This window comes from Anopheles stephensi, chromosome 3 (assembly GCF_013141755.1).
Source record: "Anopheles stephensi strain Indian chromosome 3, UCI_ANSTEP_V1.0, whole genome shotgun sequence".
Taxonomy (NCBI): Eukaryota; Metazoa; Arthropoda; class Insecta; order Diptera; family Culicidae; genus Anopheles; species Anopheles stephensi.
In genome coordinates, this window is record NC_050203.1 from 12330179 (window position 1) to 12344300 (window position 14122).

The window sequence follows — 14122 nt, forward strand, 5'->3', positions numbered from 1 at the left end:
CCTTCCACGCAAAAGTGCGTCCCGTTGGGCAAAAAAGGGCCCATCACACCGTGCGGCGCGCATCCGATGCGGGAACAATTTTAATTAAACTTCCAAATTAAACATTAAAATCGAAAGCATAATTAACTTATGCTACCATTTCTCCTGCAGTGGCGAGGCGAGCCGACATCCAAGATTGACAGGTTCGCTTCGTGTGCGATGCAGTTGGTGGTGGTTGTCCCGGTAGGAAGTATCACACAAACACGCTCACCTGCCCATTGAACAGCTCCCCCGGGGGTTAGGTAATGTATGGCTGAGCTGACGGCTCAGTGTTCGGCGACTGGATGACGATGTACTTTTACGAGAGCATTAAAATTTGATGAAACTTTAATCTTCATAAAAGCGTAGCCGTAGCGTGATGGGAGAAGCACACCTTCAGGTGGCGGTTCGGGTCTAATGTAATGATGTCAAGTTCAACAAACAGTAACACGTACGAGACGAAACTTGTAAACAAGCGAGAGTAAATTGATCGTGGCATGGTGTCAGGTGAGATTTAGCTCCTTGGGAGTAAACGAAGCTGTACAGGATCTTAAATTGCGATTGAGAGCATGCTGAGCCGTTACAGCTATTAGCGGCAAAAGGTCCCAACAAACCCCTCAAAAGGAAATAATATGTTTACTTATTATTAGGCAGCGCTTGAAAGGCAGTTTAAAGTTACAAAAGCACGTAGCACTGCACCGACTATTCAAACCCCACAGCCTTGCAATTGCAACAGCGCTTATTATGTAGAGTACGCCCATGTTCTGTTGCCACCTTACACAACGTTTCATTTCACTAACAGCTGGTTGAACAGCATCGAACAGCGGCTGTGTAGCACAAGCGCCATTCAATGTACCACGTTGGGTTTTTTCACCAGCAGTTGCCTGGTGCTACCACTGCTACTGCATTGCACCTTTTCCACCTTCATTTTCAATCGTATGTATGTACGAGTGAGAATTCCACCGTATCCCAACCACGAGCAGGGAGGAATTCCTTTGAGTATCGGTATGCCGTTTTTGTTTTCGTTTGTTTGTATGCAGTTTTGTTGCATTGCGAACTATCTCATTTTGAAAAGCATCGAGCAAACGGCATGAGCAAACAACAAACGCAACTGATATCATGACCTAGAACCGGGGTGCATCGGACCAACCACTTTAATCGTGAGAGTGTTTGGTAGTAGAAATGCGTGTAAAAAAATTGAAAATATAATGAAAACAATATTGAAAATCGTCTTCACAATTGAAAGTTTAATTCAAAAGGCTTACAAAATCGGGCCTGATGAGATAAATTTCCAACAAAAGCATCATTTATCATATTTCGAATTATTTCATCATCCTTTGCTCATAAACATCACCACTGTTCCGGTTTATCATTTGCATCGATCGGCTTCACCCATCGTTCATCTCGCACGATTAGCATCAAACGAATACTTCCGACCCTAGCCGAGTGATGCATTTATCTTGCACTTTGAGCTAGGGTTTATTTTTTCTCGCCCTTTACCCGGCGAAAAATGATTGAAATTTCCCAACCATCTCCTCGGACGTCGTTCACGTGGATTGGTACGCCGATAGCCACCGGGTGCGGGGTGTTGGTTTGGGATTTTATTTCTGTGGGTTTCGGTTTCCACCTTCATTCCATTGATGGTTTTTTGCAGTGAAAATCGAAAAATGCTGTGCAATTTCTTTTGCACATTTCTAGTTTTTTTTTTTTTTGCAGTCCAACTTCAGAAACCAAACATCGTTGTTTGTCGATCAGCAATAACGAAGCTGTCTAATAGAAAACGGATCAATACAACGCTTGGGTGCTGTGTCATTGCTGCTTACAATCAATCTTACTGGGGATTTTTCTTCGTTGAAGAGATTAAAACTAATTGTTAAAAGAAAAGAAACCCCTTTTATAGTGACACAAAACACATTTAAAAAATCAGTAAAATGATGTTCAAATTGTACTCCTATGCATGAAATTGAGTCAAACGTGCTATACTGTCGTCTCAGTTCAGCGATCGGCCAAAAATAGACATCCGAGAAGTGATACTGAAGTCAGTTCTGTGCTGCTGCCTGCTTTTCCAATGCATTTAAAATGTACTTTCGACAACCCGTAACCGAATGCTAGGTTCGGCAGAGGTTAGAAGCATCCAAAAACCCCCGTTCCCCGTTCCCCAATTTTCGCCCCCTCCCGAAATAATGATAAACCGGTAGCGTGAAGCTTGCTGGAAAGCCCCAGCTTGAGCGAGACCGACACGAAAATGCACTCATTTCACGGTTCGCTGAATTATCAGTTTGAATTATTTATTGAAAGTGCATTAAAACATAAGCTCACCGAATATCGTACCGGCCGTACGGCGAAGTACGGCGCGCGGCAGTCAGAAGATAGCTGTTTCGCAAAAGCTTTTAAAAAGCTTACCTCGGAAAGCTTACCTCCGCACTATCCTTTCTAGTGCTGCCGGCTATGTTTCGTGTGATTTTAATCCCCATCATACATGCCCTCCCCCCCCCCATTTCCAAGCTTAGCACAGCGATCAACACATCGCTCACTCCCTCACTGTGCAGTAAGGATCATATGGTGGAGGAGAAAAGCTTACTGGACTGCAAGAAGTGTCCACATAACCGTATAAAAGTCAACGTCATCATTGTAATGCCGAGCTGAGCGAAACACGTTGCATCGGTTTCTGTGTTTCATTCGTGACAGCTGTACATGTGAGCTGCTCTGGCCGGGCAGGCATTGCAGATTGCGTTACGCCTAATTGAGTTAGGGCAAACGGATGACCACCGGGTCGCTGGACGACGGAACTGCTGGAAATTGTGATAAATAATTTAATGTATTAATTGATTTTCTCTCACTCGCTTCTTTCTGCGCCAGGACCCTGTTTTTTTTTCCCCCAGGCCAGGATCATTAACGGTTCACAGGGGGCAGTGTTTTGGGGATAAACCTAACGGGACGTTATTTAAATTAATTTGGACCACTTTTAACGAGTGCATACAGCTCTATGTTAATCAATTCGAATCGATTGCGATTGAATTGAGAGTATGCTTAATAAGGGTGATAATAGTGTTGATTGATGGAGCGCATTCAGATGAAAGGCGGTTGGCAATTTAAATATTGTTTTGATTAACTACAAGTTGGTAGAATTATAATGAGTTGTTTTTCCTTTCTTCTTCTTCATTGGCACTAAAGTTCACAAGGTCTCGGCCTGACATCGTCTATTGCTTCCTGTGACTTGATCGTACCCGTAGCTGGATAGTCTTGCATTCAGAGAGACGGTCTGACTGGGATTAGATCCCGGGTTCGGCCGTACAAAAACCGGCACCGCTATCTTCCTGGCCACCGAACCGTTTGCACTTATTTATTACATCGTTTATCGTAATATTCATAAGTTGTCGTTCGAGGCATTACTTCAAGCATTACTAAGCATCGCAAAAAGGGCTGTTGGGAGCGTTTTTTCCACCCTCAGTTATGTCGATTTACTGCCAAACAAATTCATAATTATCTCATAATTGATGACAACGACCTTATCGTATCAAGGCAATGGTTTCACTTACGCCAAGAATCGTGTTGTGCCATGCATAAGATATAACATCCCTCAGGGTATGCTTGGGAAGTTTTCCACCAGCCCTTATAAACTTTCACTCTTTTTTTCGAGCAATGTACACAGGTTGAAGGACATGAAATTGGAAAGGTAAATACAGCGGTACTTTGTAATCGTTACCACGGTAGAGTTTCGAGTAGAGGATTCACCAAATCCGTACGTGATTGTGTTTTATCAGATTTACTGGATATATCCTGGTCCTGGTTCTTTTGAGCAAAAAGAAAAACCCCAACAACTCTCCAGAACTTCATCTCTTTCTTATGTGCTCGCTTCACACCACGCGTACACGCAGAACGCGCCACAGCTTTACGCACTTCAATAAACACGTGTATTATCGTCATTACAACTTCTTTCCAGTTCGCCAAGTTCCACCGTGCCACCACGTGACGGTGAGGTCTGATCTTCGTCTTCTACTTCTCGGTTCGCTTTCTCCTGTTTTGCACATAAACCGGATAAAGTATTGCAAACCGGGCTGCGTAGACGGGTGGTAATAAGGTTTTATGCCAGACGATGGCTCGAAGGCGGAATCTTATTTTCACATCGCTATTAATTCTACCGAGCAGCGTCATTGTTGTGTTAATGAAATTGCTTCCGATAAAAACAAACAACCCCGCGCGCGCCAGTGTGGAGTGAAGTTTTTCGGGAGATAATTATAGCTTTCTTGCTGCATGGTGAAATGAAACGGTTTCGGTTTGAAATGGAGCAAATTTTGTATAGAGCTTGGAAGGCGTTCCTTTAGTAACTTCCTAATCCAGTCTAGAGAACTGTGATTCACTGTCTTGATTTACTCGATTATAACATCTCACCTCTATTATCCAACCTGTCACGCTGTCCAGAAGCAAATCACATGTTGCAATAACCCCGTTCGATCGTATCCATTACAATCAGCGGCGAACGGTGCAGCAAACATAATTGAATCCTTACCGTAACGTATCGTACACCATCGCAGATTGGCCCACTTTCAGGCAAACCCAACACGATATCCGTGTGTTATCCCAGCGAAACGCCAAGTTTCGCTTCTAACCCATCCAGCCATGCCATTTTCCGTGTATCTAAACATTATTCGCGGAAACTGCTTGCGGCAAAGCAATATCAGCGATTTGCTCGCAGCATAGCTCTTCGTTTGGGGAAACGTTTGAGGAGGACCGTTTCGTCGTTATTCGGCGTAACAAAATCACCGCCAACACAACCCACCTATGGGCGTGTGTGTCTCGTAGAAAGGAAACGAGTTGCTTCGGGGAAAACTATCACGAAAGAATTGGTGTACGTTCGGCGTTACGTTGCATTATTTTCGGCATGACATCGTTCGCTGCACAAGATTTGTATGCTTGTAGGAACGCTCAAGGCAGCTACTAGCACCATGATCCATCGGGAAGCGGAGGTTGATGCTGATATCGACAGGATTGAGATAGCAAATGAACCAGAACTGGTGCTGGTGTTGTGTGACATTCTGTTGCCTTTCTATCGCGTTACACGGGTGGGAACCGTTCAGCATTAAATCAAAACTTTACATTTTTGCTGAACTCACTTACCCGAAGCGTAGAAGCGCTTTACGCTACCAACACAGCTCGTCCATCTTGCGGTGGCTTATTCGGCGGGTTTGTATAAAAATCTTTTCTTACGATACGATTAAATTATCATACAGATGAGCCATCACGTCGCGCGCCCGAAGATAATCATCCGTAATCCGAACGAACCGGAGCGATCCATCCAAGTAAAGCCTGTCCGGAGGACGCTTTTCTTAGGACCAGACCGGGCCGGGCTCCGCAAAGCGAGAAGCCAGCTCAGCAGGAAAAGTCCCCCTGCTGGGTTGAAATATTGGTTGAAGAAGTTGCGATGGCCTTCTTCAGCCACCGTGCGGACTCCTTCAGAGGAGAAGCGCAAGTGCGCAAGTTTACGGTTCCTTTAATTTTGTTTTAATTTGCCCCTGGCTTAGCGCCAGCAGCCGCGCCGTCGAGGGAGAGTGTTCCCGCTTTGTGTGGTGGCCCTTGAGAAGGAAACACAAAAGCACAAAGGATTTCGTGCTTGCCGTGCCAAGGGTGGCACAAGCAAAGTAAGTAAGTAAGTAAGCAGCAAACGTTCGTTCGTTTTGGTTTGGGAATATTGAGTGCAGTGCAGAGTTGGCTGGGGTCGTCGTCGTGTGGGGCAAGGAAAAAGGTAGGAAAAATAAATTTTAATTTTCTCGCGCACACATCCGGTTAGCGGCTTAGGCTTTATTGAATTAATCAAAAAAAAGGGAAAAACTTTTCCGAAAGGCCTAGGCTACCGTTTGAAGCGTCTGTTGTGTCGTGTGGCACGTCGTAAATCATTTAACGCCAGGATGCTGCAGGTGTGTGTGTATGTGTCCGTCCGTCCGTGGGTATGTTTAATGGTGCGAAGGTGCGAGACAAGCGAAATTGTTCACCGAATTATGTTAGATTACTGATGAGATTAAAATTTACTCTGCGCTGCTCACTAGCTGGCCGCTGTCCACGTTAAGCTGTGGGGAAATTGGATTTAGGTAGGCGGACAGGTAGTAGTAATTGGATCTAAATTAGTGAAGTTTGAGATTTTGTTTACCGGAAATTTGATTTGCTTCTCTAAAGCGAAACAGTCATAACTCCTTTAGGTTCAGGTAATACTAAAATCATCTTACAGGGGGCTTGTTCCAGCAAACGTTTGATCCCAAATTCAGCTGTTCGTTAATGAGTTATTGATTCTAATACAAGAACAACTCAAAAAAAAACTCCAATGGTCCATTGCCTTAACGAATTCATCAAATTCAACTGCTGAGCAGTAATATTGAAGAATTATTCATTCCATCAGTGTGATAACGAACAGCGCATCCGTTTTGAACTGGCCTTCTCCTTGTCTCGCTCCACTACGCACCGATAAGGATGGAGTCCTAGCGCCATGGAAAGGATAACAAAACACATTCCACATTCCGGCTGTTGTTATTCATCTTCCGGCTTGTTTTTTTTTTTTTGCTATGGCTTTCTTTCTCGACATTCTCCTCATTTCGGTTCATTATTTTCGATCGATTTCATTCGAACAATCGGCTGCCACGTTGGCCATCCAGAGACGAGGAGTCCTTCGTTATCTGCTACGTCCGATCGGTTTCGGTGAGGATCAGACCTGCCAAGCGACGGCTCGCTGGACAAAAATAAAAACCGAGAAACAAAATCAGAACCTGTACCGAATCCAATCCAATTTACGGTCCATTTCCCTGACGCAAGAACGAACGAATGGGGGTGGCTTTCATATCATCCGTGAACCGGCCTGGGAGCTCGGAAGGTGTGATGTACCTGAAGCATGGAATGGAAATAGCAAAACTGGTGCACAGTGAAGAAAGCTTGAAGGATTACGCCTTAAAGAGAACCAGGCACTCGATTTGTCTAACAGCGCTCTAGCTCACCTGCACCGGACGGACCGAGTTGATGGTGGCCCTGAACGAATCAAACCGGACGACCTAACGGGAACTCTCTCAAGCGAAACATCTCCAGATCTAAATCCCTCAGCTACAAACCACTTCCGTTGGTCGTTCGGTTTGTAAATATTTCACACAGGAACAGGCAAAAAAAAACACGATCCGAAACAATCCGCTCGAGACGTACGGTGACAGGCGTTTACCTTTTCTTTTCCCCCACAATAATCAACTGAAATCTCAGCAATGCCGGGTGCGTGTGACGTTTGTTGGACACTTTTACGCTCGACAGGTCCAACACAGTGATGTCCTGCTCGATTATCACGGCACACCAAACAAAAAAAAGGGGGAGAGTGGATGTACTAGCTGTGAGTTTTCTTCTCCGGACCGGTCTCTTCTTTGATAACGTAAGGTACGACAAACGACTACGAGAACGTATCACAGCTGAAGCATTTATCGCACGGTGCCAAGTGCTTGTGGTGCCCTAAAAGGTTCAGCAAGAGGCCCCGGTGACGGGTTGCGGCTCATAACTTTTCACTTTCACTTTCATTCCGGAACCGGGATTTTTTTTTGCTGTCAAGCAATGATGGGAAGTTTTATGGTGGATTGCTTTGCCTTTTGGGGTTGATTTTGGGGCACAAATGTTCACCCCGAAATCCGCCTCTTAGCGGAAAGGCGAAGACAGATATTTCTACCAGTTTATTATCAACTGATTTTTCCTGTTGTTGAAAAAACGTTTCTAGCGCAACTGACAGCGAGGTCAAATGGCCTTATCATTATCGCAGAGCTTAACGGTCTGACCTTTACTGGGAGGGTGCCGGCGAAGGACACACCGATCACGGCTCGACCTCCTTCGCTGCTGCTGCAGAACGTAATGGGATCCATTTTTCATGATGGGTAAACCAGTTTTTCTCGCTCAGTTCCTTTCCACGGTTGAGGAGTCACGGGAGCCAAGCTAGCTTCCTCACCCTGATGGGTGCTTTTTCAGCAAAGAAACACAATTATTCGCGTTCGTTGCTGAAAACCTAGACAGTCCAGTCCGGAAGATCTAGTGTCCTTGTTCATTTTCGGTTGTTGAGCATTTATCAAGACCGGCCGGGCTTAAAGAGTGGCTTTTCCTCCCGGGGGGGAGGTGCCCCATTGGCTTCTTTCGAGGTGACGAAACAATTTAGCAAACGCTAAAGTGTTGGCAGCACTGTGTTGTTACGGATTATGTCCAGCTCGACCAAGAGGAAGTCACCAACCGAGCGCTATCCAACCAGACCAATCTATGTCTAGTTTTGTTTGTAGCAAAATTATCGTAGAAGAACTAGACTTTGGTGCGTTCTTTACGCTGCAAGACCCTAGGAAAGACAGCAGGAAACGATGCCGGTTTGGAACGAGTGATTGCATTAGTGATGCGTTTCATTACACAAACATTGAGACAATCTGTGTGTGCCCAGTTCTTTGATGCGAGTTCTCGGGCAGGTGTGTACGCTCTAATGAAGCAATCGAGATGGATGAGCGTTGGAATAATTCATCAGCCCTGGCATGTCTAATCAGTAGCACAAGGTGCAAATTAATGCCACTGTCAGTGTTTGTGTGCCGGAAGGCACATTTTAATCATTGAGAACGGGCTTAAAGATGAGCTTTTGATAATTGTAGTAAAGGAAGAGGATGAAGAAAATTGTTCAAGATGTTCATAAGACATAGATTATAATATAGAGATAAAGTTAAAGGCTCGTTAGAACTTGTTAACAAAATAAAACAAATATATTTAATGTATTTTTTTAAATAAATTTAAATCTTGTTATTAAATTAGTCTTATAAAAATTATTCATTAAAATTTATTATAATAAATTTAGAAGTAAATTGCTTAAAATTTAAATTTTTAATTTTATTTCGCAACTGAGGAACTCCTTTGGTGATCCCAGGAAAAAGGTATGATTAGAATAATTGATCCTCTTGTCTCAAGCATCGGAACCTCTCATAACATCTGCAGTGGCTATCGATATGTCACTCACAGCTCCGGTTAACCCAACTGCTAATTACACTTCCAGTACACCCGTATCTCATGCCGGATTTGATCCGTTCTCGCCTGGCTACGAAGCGCCAGCCTAGCCGTAAAATCCTGAGGTCACTCCCGACAACCCCCAAGGGGATAACTTTAAATCAACTGGTATTTTACTTTACATATGTTGGACCGTTTGTTAACATGCAGCAAATATCCTCGCCAAGCTCAATTCCCCACCGAACCCCGTTCCGAGGGTCTAGGCAGTTAGGCCTGTTAGGTTTTCCATTTCCTGCGCTCGGTGTGTGTGTGTGTGGTTTTTTTTGTTCCCCTTCGGGTGTGTTGTTACCCATTGATATTGAGTTTTTCGGCCATTCTTCACGCCGATGGCTAACGGCCAGCCGTCATTCCTCATGCCCGAAGCCAATGCAGGATAGATTATCGGTGCGAATGAAGCTGGTAGAGAAGCTAAGGACACACAAACACATACACAAAAAAGGGCCCAAGAGCCCCATCCCCCGTACCGGGGAGCACCATCATCATTACACCGGGCAGTGGAAGAGTAGCGTTGGAAAATCTCATTTTTTCCCGGGGAGCCAAAGGAACGGAACTCGAATTATCTGACAGCAAAAGGGCTTTAACCTCGGCCTGCTCTGGTCGCCCGTACAGTTGAAGAGGAATTATCCTTCTGCAAGCAGGACAACAAAAGCGGGCCTTGGACAGGGTGCTTGCGGTGAGTCTGCACAGGGTCCGGGTTTACCCAATGCTTCCAAAGAATTCCAAACGGATGAACGCAACACTGGAGAATTGTTGGATGGCATTTTCTTTGCCTCGGTTTTCCATTTTCCCAGCTACACTCGGACTAATCTGATACGGTAAATTATGCTCCAACCGAAAACGACAGAATCGATTTTCCTCGATCAACGGATATCGAACGTTTGGTAGTTGTTCCGTTCTTGTTTTCGCTGGCCTTCTGCTATTTCGCATTTTCGCTCGTCCCCTAGGAGTCCACTAGGAATTTTACAGTCTCTACTGCATTTCTCATGCCCTCGCTGACGCACCGGCAAGGAACTAAATCTTTACGTTTTTTTTTCGATCTTGCCCGATCGCTTCCCAACGTACGCGCCATCAATATTCGTACCGATGCTGTTCGATTTTATTTCCCTCCTCAATTCTGTGCATTCAAAAGTACGAAAGAGGACTCACAATCTGGAGTGGTATTCGGTAATGATTCCTTTCTTTTCCAACTTCTTTTGGCCTCCCGTTGGAATAAAAAAGCGTTCGTTCTGTTATTTTTTTGTCCGACAAGTTTTGCCATTATCCGTGACGGTTTCCTTCGTAACCGAGCCGGCCATCAAGGCAGAAACCGATGATGGTAGATCTATTTCCTTTCCTTGTCGCTATTCCCTCGATTTTTCCTCACTGACCATTTTCTCATCCGTAGCCCAAAATGAACTGATTTTAATCTTGATATTTGCTTCCATTACTACTGCTCACTTTTATCACTCGGGCACATCATCCTACGGTTCACACTTTGGTATTTTTTGCTTCTTCTTCTCGTCAAACGAACGGACATTTGTTCATTTCACAAAAAAGAGCTTGAAGGCTCCAAATTGGACAGCCTACCTTAAAAACGGGCAACTAGCTACACGAAAGCCCCGAAATTGGAAGGCAAAAAGAAAGGGAATAACAAAAAACACAACTTCGATGTCCCGTGTCGAAAATTTCGCTACAAATCCCTTCACGGCCGGAAATAGAAACAAAGCTCGTACACAGAAGCAAAGGAAATGATTTGCTCACACCATCTACACTTCATTTACCCAATTAAAAGGGTAGTGAAATGAGTGGATGTGATTCTTGAAAGCATTTTTGGAAGGTTTTTTTGTTGATATAAATGTTTCACTGTTCCTCTAAGCTTATCATTGGACTATACCATCCACATTGTGCTTCTAAAAATAGTTTTAAAAAAATGGGTCAAGAATAATGTGCTTAAGTTATAGATGTTTAAGAAAGTGTCAAGCTAAATAAGATAAAGTACAAAAAAGCTATAGATAAAATCATAAATAAAAAAAGAATTTAAACATATAACACAAAAGGAGCATAAAACACTATAAAACGTTCAAAACATTCAAATTTTCCCATGTATGATACAAGAGATATAGAAACTCTTGCAATTTACTATCAACCACACTTGCTTCCAATGTTCAATAAATCGATCCGACAAGTGCACTCTTGTACCAATTTTATCCACTACGAAGCAAGTGATCTTCTACAAATACAGCATCTCTATCTCTTTCTCTTTCTGCCACTCTACATTCTTCATTCCACTGCTCCATGAATCATTGAGAATCGAACACTTTTGCAGCACGTGCTGGGCACAAGCGTGTCCGGTCGGGCGTACCGGAAATAAAACACGCCCGTGGAAAACCTGCCACTCGATGATGCCTCGCAGATTCCTTACTGCCCGCCAAGCATCACTTCAGCCGGTTCAAGTGATAAATTATTAACTGCAAGTGTTATTACGTGAGCGAACTGGAAGGAACTGAAAGACACGGAGAAGAGCATGAATGTACATTTGCTCAATCCCCAAAGGTTGGTTTGCTTTGGTGTAACGGAAGTGAAATCTCATCAGAATAAGAATTTCACCATCGCTCTTCCGATGTGCTCCGGTACGGTTAAAGACTTGTCTTTCCTAAAAGTGGTAAGGATACTTCGGCTCGGAAGTGCTACAGGTTTCGTGTACATCCTCCGGCCAATTAACAAGCCACTTGTGAATGGTAGCGCGGAACTATCTTTTCAATTGGCAAAGAACAACAAACAACACCAGTAGTACTCAGTTCCGACAAACCATGAAATGAAACGCTCGTTTGGTGGTAAGACCCACATCCTGGAGAGCGGAGTGCAAAATGCGGCCACAATAGCCAAGGAAAACAAGTAGAAAATAACACTAAAGTGCAATCAAAAGCCCGAGGCGCATCGAGAGTTTTGTGCGGACCGCAAAAGCACCGAGCGTGTATGTGTATGGCTTTCGGGAAGTTGAGACAAGGCGAACTCGAGAACCGTAAAGCGTGCTCCCCCATCAACAATAGGAAGGGAAAAAGCCTCCAACCAAAAAAAAAAAGGAGTGAAAAACAACCAAACAGCATCATACCGCGGCCAACGTTCAGTGGTGCTGCCAGATTTCGATCATGCATTGTGTTTCCTGTTCCTCCTTATCCCCGCGAGAGTTGCTTGGGGAAGAGTTTTTTATCCCCATTTTCGGTCCTTTCCATTTTCCCACCTTTGGTTCACTCGCGTTTTAGTGCACCGGGTGTGACTGAGCCGGGATTTGTGAGCCATACTTTCCTCGGCCATTTTGCTTTTGGATCCATCGGGACGCCATCACTTTCCTTGCGGTTCCCACTAGTGCAGCTTGTACGCCACTGTTGTTGCAATCAGTGCCTGCATCCCCAACACTTATCCATGTGTTGTTTCCTTTTTTTAAGCAATTGTTTCAGCACTTACTAATTGCCATTTATCATTCTCATTCTCAACTGACGCGTTTGCGAAAGGCTGCACGGGAGATGGATGGACGGTTAAGCCGGTGGTTGTTGTTCGTCCCTTTTAGGATTTCACTGCACCGGACCAACCTCGCTTTATCTTGGCTTTACATCGAATGGGAAATTCGAAACACGAACATGGGAATTGCAAAAGGATCGACGGTGGATCGGTGCATGGTGCGATAGAGCTATCAATTCTTCGGTCGCTATTTTTCACAAGGTACGTGCTAAAAACAGGGAATGTGGACGAAACTTTGAATGTTTTTAAACCTTCCTTTTGAATATTTTGTTTTCTTCCTGGAAGTTTAAAATCACAACTAACCTGAGAAAAATTCTTTTTCATCCACGCCATGTTCTATGAAAACATAGCGCTATCAAAAAATGGTAGACACTTGCACAACATCGACAGTGTGTGGATGTTACCGAAAGAAAATGCCCTGTCAATCGGATAGCACTTTCCACGGTCCAGGAAGGTGGTACGCAGGTAGGGCGCGGCAGAAAACCCATCTAAAAGTGCCCCGAGCAAAGCGATCAGCATAAAGGGTTACGGAGACAGCTGCAGGGGGAATAATGTTCCGTGTAAATATTATGAATAATAAATGGATTGTTTGGTTACCTGTTTCGAGCGTGAAGCAAACCGGTACGATGAAGCTACGCGGACCTAAACATTATTCGGAGATACTCGCATACATGCTGCATACCGGAAATGAAACACACGGAGTCTGCCGGGTTGACCGGGTTGTTGGGTATTTTCTCGCACGGCGTACAACACCCCGTGGTGATTTTTGAGCGTACCGTAGATCATTGCTCTAGCAAATGTCGGCGGCGGCGTCCCTAATTGTGCATCACTTCAGACGCGCCGTGGTGGCGTGGACAGTCAGGTTGGAAATCAATTATGGAAGGGGAAGTCTTTGCGGTATGAAATTGAAATTTTACCAACCAGCAACAATTTTTCAAACGACCCTATAGGGGGCATCTGAAGGCTTTCGCAATTTCCGAACCGGGTTCCCGCACCCGGGGGAGTATGTTTGTTTCTCTTTCTTTTGTGTCCGGCTCGAAATTGTGGGTGTGATGAGAAGGGGAAATTTTTTTTGCTTGGTAAATTGGAAAGGGTGCAGTTCGGTGGCTGAGGCCGGCGAGGCGGCGCCGGTCTTGACACGGCAGGGCCGGGGTTGAAATCCCATCCAGATCATGTTTCGGACATTCAGTTGTACAGTGAACTACTAGAATTTTGGGAGCATTGTTCTATGAGGATTCACTAGTGATAGTAACCGTCGCTGGTAGCTTATACGAGCTCAAGCCATACCGCGTGCGAGGAATTGGCTACGGATAAATTTAATCATGGAAGCAAGAAATGCCATCCAAGACCTTTTGAGATTTTATTGCTAAAGAAGAACGGTTATAAGCCAAGCAGATGTCTGATCTGCTTATGGGAAACTTCAGGATAGCGGTGACTATCCTAACAAGAAAGAACGACTCTAAAATCCCACCCGTATTAAATTTCTCCGTCTGCAGGACTGACTATCCAGCTATGAATCGTATCGTAAGAGTAAGCCTGGAAATATGACAGTCCCGTATAGCATGGG